The sequence below is a fragment of the Scyliorhinus torazame genome, chromosome 1 (assembly GCF_047496885.1).
Source record: "Scyliorhinus torazame isolate Kashiwa2021f chromosome 1, sScyTor2.1, whole genome shotgun sequence".
Lineage (NCBI taxonomy): Eukaryota > Metazoa > Chordata > Chondrichthyes > Carcharhiniformes > Scyliorhinidae > Scyliorhinus > Scyliorhinus torazame.
Window position 1 is genome coordinate 85,102,382 of NC_092707.1, and position 8,647 is coordinate 85,111,028.

The following is an 8,647-nucleotide window of genomic DNA, read 5'->3' on the forward strand; positions in this document are numbered from 1 at the left end:
CTCATTGCTAAGATCACCTGTTTCCACATCTAACATTGTACAAATAAAAAAAAAAATTCTTTTAGAGTACCCAATTCTTTTTTTCCAATTAAGGGGCAATTTAGCGTGGCCAATTCCTCTACCCTGCACATCTTTTGGGATTATGGGAGTGAGACCCACGCAGACAAAGGGAGAAGTGCCAACTCCACACAGACAGTGACCCGGCTCAGTTAATCTGCTGCTGAAACCCTCATTCACGCCTTTGCTTCCTTTAGGCTCAATTATTCCAATGCACCCCTGGCTGGTCTCCCACATTCTACCCTGTGTAAACTTTATTTTTTGCATATAAATTTTAGAGTACCCAATTCAATTTTTTCCAACTAAAGGGCAATTTAGTGTGGTCAATTCACCTACCCTGCACATCTTTGGGTTGTGGGGGTGAAACCCACGCAAACACGGGGAGAATGTGCAAACTCCACACAGACAGTGACCCAGAGCCGGGATCGAACCTGGGACCTTGGTGCCATGAGGCAGCAGGGCTAACCCACTACCCTTTGTAAACTTGAAGTAATCCTCAACACTGCTGCTCATGTCTTACCTCGCAGCATGTCCTCTTCCCCTGTCAATCCTGAGCTCGCTGATCTACTTTGGGTCCTGGTCGATCAACATCTTTATTTTAAAATTCTCACCTTTGTTTTCAAATTATGCCTTGTTCTTGTCCCTTCCCCCGAGATAACCCTCTGAGATATCTGCACTCCTCCAATTCTGGCCTCTTTTGCATCCCCAATTATAATTGCCCAGCCATTGGTGACCTGCCTTCAGTATCTTTGGCCCCAAGGTCTGAAACACTCTCCCTACACCTTTCTGCCTCACTAGCTCCTTAAAATCTACCAAGTTTTTAGTGACCTGGCCTAATATCTCCTTAAGTGGTTCAGTGTCGTAGTTTGTTTTACAATACTTCTGTGGAGCGCCTTGGGATGTTTCGTTATATTTGTATAGCCCCTTTAACATAAATTGTTGTTGAGTGTCAACTTGTAAATCCTTCCAACATATTCCAGAGCAGGGGAGAATCCTGGTCAGCCAAAATATAGAAAGAAAATTGGAGCCTCTACCATCACAATGTAGGCATCGAGGGATAAGCCTTTGGAGGAAAATTTTCTTGTGGATAAATAGCTTGCTAACCCTCACACGTGAATAATTGTGATGTCAATGTCATATCAGGTGTTAGCTGGTGCTTCTATTCCAACAGGCTAGGAAGTGAACAAAATTAAGAAAATGTATGAACAACACTTTGACATACAGGTGAGAGATGTCCATCCTATATGCAGTGGCTCCCTCTACAGGCTATTGTTTCACTGCTTTTGTTAGCTCTGTTGTTTTCTGCGCATGCACGTTGCCCATTCAGGTTTGGGATAATTAAGATTGCTTTTGATTTCCCCTCTACAATGGAACTTAATCTTCCTCAGCCATTCCTCACAAAATGGATTTGTTGTGTTTCTTCTCAAAATAAACTAGCCTGCCACCATGCCCGTAGCTGGAAAAACACCTTCTTATGCAAACTGAGCTTTGCGTAATCACAATTTGAGGATCCCCATTTGAGTTGTATGTAAACTGAGTGAGTCATTATTTCCCAAGCCATATCTCGTTCTATTTTGATAGCACACCGGTCTTTTACAAGTGACCCTCACCTTGTTTGTGGTTAACGTTGAAGAACTAACTCTTTGACAACAGAGGTCTCCATTCAAATAGAGATAACTAGTACAAATGGCAGAAGTGGAAATGAATGGTTTTGATCTTAAATTCACAAGGTAACCAAAGTTGGACTATAAATATTCCAGGTACATAATATTTATAAAAGACAGGCAGAATTGAAAAACTCTAGAAATATCCCTGATATTAAAGGATAGCACAAAGTGCAGAACATAAGGAAGTAGAATCAGTATGGGTGAGATTAGGAATGACAAGGGTTAGGATACACTGGTGGGAGTAGTTTACAGGTCACCTGATAGTAGCTAAACTATTGCGATGAGCATTAAGCAAAAAATAATCGATGCTTGTAACAAAGGCAATGTAATATCACGGGGCCTTAATTTTATGGACAGGACAGATCAAACGAGCAAAGGTAATCTTGAAAATGTGTTCTTAGAATGCTTTTGCAAGTTTCTTGGAATGATACATAGGGAACCTAGTGGGGATAAAGCTATTTTAGTTCACATATTGTGCAATGAAGCACAGTAAAAGATCCTCCGGGGTTGGGGGGAGGGGGAGTGACCATAATATAATTTAATCCCATGTTAAGTTTGAGAGTGAAATTGGGCAGCATGCTGGCACAGTGGTTAGCACTGCTGCCTCACAGCGCCAAGGACCCGGGTTCGATCATGTCCCCGGGTCACTGCCCGTGTGGAGTTTGCACATTCTCCCCGTGTCTGCGTGGGTATCACCCCCACAACCCAAAGATGTGCAGGGTAGGTGGATTGGCCACACTAAATTGTCCCTTAATTGGAAAAAAAAGAATTGGGTACTCCCTAAATTTATTTTTTAAATGTTTGAGAGTGACATACTCCAGTCCTAAACAGGAATCTTAAACTTAAACAAAATCAAATACAGGGGAAAGCTGGTTGAGGTTGGCTGGGTAAATAGTGGGTATGTTGGTAAATACGCAGTGGACAACGTTTAAATTAACTAATCAAAATGTTTAAAAAAAATAGATTCCATTAAAAAGCAAAATTCAGCAAGGCAGATCCATCCATAGCTTACGAGGAAACGTCAGAATATTATCAGATTTAAAAAAAGAGGCTTAGAATGTTGCAAAGTATAGTCGGAAATCCAAGCGCCAAATATGTTTTAAAAAATAGCAAAGGGTGACCAAATAATTTATAAAAAGGGGGAAAAAATAAATGAGAGTAATACTAGCCAGGAATATAAAAACAGGTCATAAGAGCTTCCTCAAATATATAAAATAGAGGAAAGCAGATAAGTAAATGTCAGTCCCTAAGGAGCACGGACAGGATAAATTATCAAGGGCAATGAGGAAATGGCAGAGGCACTGAGGAAATATTCTGGGCGGTATTCTCCGGTCTCCGACGCCAAAATCGCGTTTGCTTATCGGCCGGAGAATCGGGGACGGTGCCGCTTTTACAATGCTCCATCCCCTCCAAAACGGCGTACCCTAGGAGTACGCTGCACGCCGTATGGACTGCCTCAGGCCCCTCCTCCGATGCTCCACCCCCGACGGGCCGAGTTCCTGACACCGTGGGTCATGCTATTTTTTGGGGGAACTCGGCGTGGCGGCTGCAGATTGAGTCCAGCGCCATCACAGTGGCGGGAGAGCCGATCCGTGGCATGGGGTGCTTTGGCAGGGGCTGGGGGCACTGGTAATATAATAATAATAATCATTATTGTCACAAGAAGGCTTACATTAACATTGCAATGAAGTTACTGTGAAAAACCCCAGTCGTCACATTCCGGCACCTGTTCGGGTAAACAGAGGGAGAATTTAGAATGTCCAAATTACCTAACAGCACGTCTTTCGGGACTTGTGGGAGGAAACCGGAGCACCCCGGAGGAAACCCACGTAGACACGGGGAGAGCGTGCAGACTCCGCAGAGTCAGTGACCCAAGCCGGGAATCGAACCTGAGACTTGGCGCTGTGAAACCAGGTGAGCCTGGCCAAAGGGAGGCACTATTTGGCAGGCCAGCACCATGTTGCAAGGCGGCGGCCGCTGCAGGCCACTGCCGTGCGCATGAGCGGCCATGGACCCGGCAAGTCTCCGACCGCAGCAGCAGCTAGAAGCGGGTGCTCTACGCTGCGTGCCTGTAGCCCCCCACCAGACGGGATCGGTGGGCATTTTGCGCCGTTTATTTTGGTTGTTAAAGTCCACCATTCCCACGCAAGCGTCAGCATTTAGTCTCAGAATCGGAGAATCCAGCCCTCTGTGAAAGTTTTCACGTGTCAAAATTAAGGGGTAACCCAGGGAATAATAAGAATGAGGAAATTAAGATTTGAAGGGGATTGACAGGGCAGACACTCTGTTGCTATATTTACTTGCTATAAATATGGCTGTCAATAAGATTGCCCTTCTTTTATCTAGATATTGATATTATATTGCTTTCAGAGTCACCAGGTATCAAATGATACCACCACAAGTTGAACCGGATATCGATCAAAGACCCAACAACCAGTTAGTTCAGTGATAATTTATTTACACACAAGATTAACTTACACATGCCACTTAAATACTACGAGCTAAACTACACCTAACAACTATGACAACCTGTACTTAACTTCAGGTACCCAGCTTAGGTCAGAGAAACAGTGGCCTTTGTTCGAATCTGGATCTACTGGGTCTGGAGAAGTAACTGCTGGTCAGCTGGGCTCATCCATCTGGTAGCGAGCGTTGAACTTGAACTTGCTTCTGGTCGTGATGCTGCAGTTGGAGATGGACGTTGCCGGAGCACCAGGTCCAAAAGAGATCGAACACATGGCAGTGTCTCTCTTTATCCTTGGGGAGTTTCACGCTCTTTTGGGCGGTCCTTAGGTTTGGACCCAATTAATTGGGCAGTTCTCTATCACTGCCTTCGATCTGAGCCAATAAAGGGGCGGGTGCCTTGATGGCTGGGCGTGTCCTAAGCGGTCATTGACCTTGCTTTTTATGCTTCCTGAGTAAAGGGAGTGGCGGCGAAATGTCTGGGATTGTATCGGTTACCTGAGTATCAGTCCTTTGTCTTACGGAGATGGGCCATTAAAATGTAAATTGGTTGCGGGTTTCGATGCTGTCTGGATTCTCTGCTTACAAATATGTTGAAAATATGGAACGATATGTCATTTGAAACATGGAAGTCTGGCAATACCTGATCTAAGAGTGCATGAGAGAATGTAGGGAAAAATCCCACGAAGGGTTAACAGCAGCTGCCAGGAGAGGGCTGTGAAATGCAGATAGCCTTTAGCAGACAGTCAAGCAGGCTTAGCAAACAAAACAAGCTGGTCTTTCAAGTCACAAACGAGTGAATTTTAGTATACAGCTAAAAGCAATGTTTCACACCTCCTTTTGAAGTTAGGTAAGCAGATGGAAAAGAATGGATAAGGTTTTCAGTTGAATTAGGTGACAAAGGTGTGAAGTTCTGCTGACATCAGGTAAATTAAAGAAAGCTGAAGACAACATGGCTACGAGAACACAAATTAGACCCAAATCAAAGTCAAAATTATGAGCCGGGGACATAATTTGATAATAATAAAACTATAGAAATGACAGAAATTAAAAGTAACACCCCTTTAAAATCAAAGCATTTTTGAACATCACAAAGGAAACAATGCAATCAGAGATCTATGAGCTGAGGGCATGCTCAAAATGAATACTTAGTCGTGTTAGAAAAATTTAGATTAAAGGTACCTTTCATAGATCATAGAATTTACAGTGCAGAAGGAGGCCATTCGGCCCATCGAGTCTGCACCGGCTCTTGTAAAGAGCACCCCACCCAAGGTCAACACCTCTACCCTATCCCCATAACCCAGTAACCCCACCCAACACTAAGGGCAATTTTGCACACTAAGGGCAATTTATCATGGCCAATCCACCTAACCTGCACATCTTTGGACTGTGGGAGGAGACCGGAGCACCCAGAGGAAACCCACGCACACACGGGGAGAATATGCAGACTCCGCACAGACAGTGACCCAAGCCGGAATCAAACCTGGGACCGTGGAGCTGTGAAGCAATTGTGCTATCCACAATGCTACCGTGCTGCCCTAATCCAAGTGAAATAAAAGTTACTTTACAATAAAGTCATAAAAACGTAATAACTGCTAGAAGGAGGATATAAACCCCAAGAAAGGGGATGGTAGGCAGAGAAGCAGAGAAGGAACAAGAGAAGCAGAGAAGCAGAGTCCGCGAAGAGTCAACTCTCATAGCTTGGTCATGGAAAAGGGACAGAGCAAAGCAGCCGAACTAAAACAGCTAATACATCTGGGAAAGACCAAAAGCTAAAGAAGAGAGAGAGAGAGACAGCTCTTACAGCTCGATACATGGGAAAGATAGAGCATAGCAACCGAGCAGAACAGCGAATACATCTGAGGAAGACCAAAAGCTAAAGAAAAGTGATTGTCAAGGTGGGACTGAAGGTCTCTTCAACCAACCAGGAGAATCCAGAAGCAAGATCTTTTTACTTTTCTGTAAAGACAGTGATTGCATCTTTTAAAAGAAAAAATATAATAATAAAATAACTTAAAAGTTGTAACCTGAAACAGTGGTTATTACAAAGTCTACTTTACTTACTTTGCAATGCGGGACCCAGGATCGATGGTACTAAGTGGTAAGTAGATGAAATCTGTGAAGGTATGGGTTATACCGGGGGATAACTTGAAAACACAGTTTGACCTGAATAGCACCCACCTAAGCCTGCATAGGAGTCAGGGAGTGAGAATCCCTGTTCACCATTTAGAATATCGACCCTTTTTGGTATAGGGGGAATTCTAAAAATAGTGGTAAGTTTCTAACTTCAGTCCTCGTGATCCTAAACATGAAGCGTGATGGATCACACTACTGAATCTTCTTCTGTTCTCTGGTGTGCCGGGTACCCTCAATCAAGGACAGGTTCTATACTACTCTGTCCTATGGATTGGAACATTTACCTAAGTTTTCTTTTAATACATCACACATCTATAAAGATTCTAAGGGGGCACTATAACATTTAATCATACATTTCAACTTCTTTACACAAACAGGGGAACCTCTAACTGTCCTTATCTAAACTACACTTATGCTGCTAGCTAATAACCAAAATACCTTATATTACAGTACAAAATAAACAATAGCACCACCACATTTCTGCTTAACACTTCTGCCATTTACAGAGAAAATAATTTGTCTTGAAAAACCGTGGAATTTATTCGGCAGAAAAGGGTTCAAAAAGAGTGTGGGACCTGTTGAAGTCCGGGAAAAGGGGCTCTGAGTGTGTATACTGGGGGGCGGGAGGCTATCCTTCACCATTTACGAAGTCTAAGTGTCTGGATGACACTGCAAATATTGCTATTATCAATAGGGCTTCTACCGTGTACGAAAGGGAATATCACTTTATGATATTATCGCACCATGTGGGGGTATCAGTGGTGTTTCTATGTGTGGTGTAGTGTCCGGGCTAGGGGTATCATGTTGGGTGGTCATGTTTAGGGCTTGTGTGGTGAAGGATATAGGGGCTGATAACGTGCGCAACTGTAGTGATCCAACGATGATCATGATGCCGGTCATCAGGTCCGACTTCATTTTGTCTTTGTCTTCCTCTGTCTCCTGGTATATTTGTATATTCCTGGGGGTACAAGCATAATATCTGTTATTATCTTGTTGTTTAATATCTCGTTCGTCTGTCTGTTTCTCCTTAACATCAATATCCCGTTTAGAATCATCACCATATGTGACTCCCTCATTTTTGTTTTAAACCAACCATTTGGGAGACAAGACATCCGAGAAAGAAATTCTGTCACAGTGCGAGCACTCTCGCAGCCTGTGTTCGATGGGCTGAGTTTGTGGACAATTTCTCCGTCCAGTGGTGAGGTAGTTTTTACTAGCAGCAAATTTGTTTCAACCAAGTGTTTTAACACGTAAATAGCAGTTGGGGGTTAGTGACCGAAGGGTCGCCGGAAAGCAAACAAAAATTGTGGCAAAGTGCATTCTTTAAACCACACTTTAAAAGAACAGTAAAAGAGTTTCAAAAATAACTTTCCGAATGGGGTGCGTATCGCAGCAGGGCAAGAATGGGTGGAATCCCCGGGTCGGCAATGATCAGTGCCGTTGCTCCACTACCCGAGCTTGGCTGACCAAATACATAGGGGGTCCTCAGGCAGGGCGGGGATCAGTGCCGTTACTCCACTGCCTGGGTGACCTTACAAGAACGGAAAGAATTTCAATATCTATGGACTTTCGACAAACTTGTTCCTTTAACTACCATGCGGCGTCAAAGGAGGCGGTATGACTGCATCAAGAAATTTGGAATGAGATCGACACACAAAGTCGTACAAGAGAGAAACATTCAACATTAAAAAAACAAACTAGAGAAAGAAAGCGGGCAGGTTCCATCAGGGAGTAGGACACCATAAATCTCAATCGGTTCCTTTCTCTCATCATTTGGACACCTCAGGGTTCCATTTCGAAAAGGGTCGTAAAGGGGTTAGCATGGTGGGAGTCAGACTCTGGGTCATCACCATCTTCCGATTGCCAAACTCGTGACTGGAGTTTCTGTGCCATGGCAGCCTGGGCCAATGTGGGATCCATTTCGTCGTTTCTGATCAGTCGATAAGTGTTATCATGGTGCCATTGTTTCTTATCCTGTAGGGTGGTAGCGGCAAGGGTGGGATCACTATCGTCGGGCGGTGGGTCAGGTTCTGGTAGTGGCAAATAAATGGTCTCTGAGGGGCCGAACATGTCGTGGTCGGTGTCCCTGGGGCTGTAGTGACTGAGGCCTGGTCTGTATTGCCATTGGTCGGGGATTTCAAGTACGTCCGCCATGCTTTCGCTGTCGCTATCGCTGTCGCTAGCGGCCGAATCACGTGTGAGGAGGAAACCCGTCTCTGGGGGTGGAGTCAAAGTCGTGTCTGTGGACGTGCTGTCCTGGCTGGGGGAGGGCTGGATTGGGGTGCCAGTGGGCGGGTCTTCGTTGTCTGCCATTGCCAGTGAGA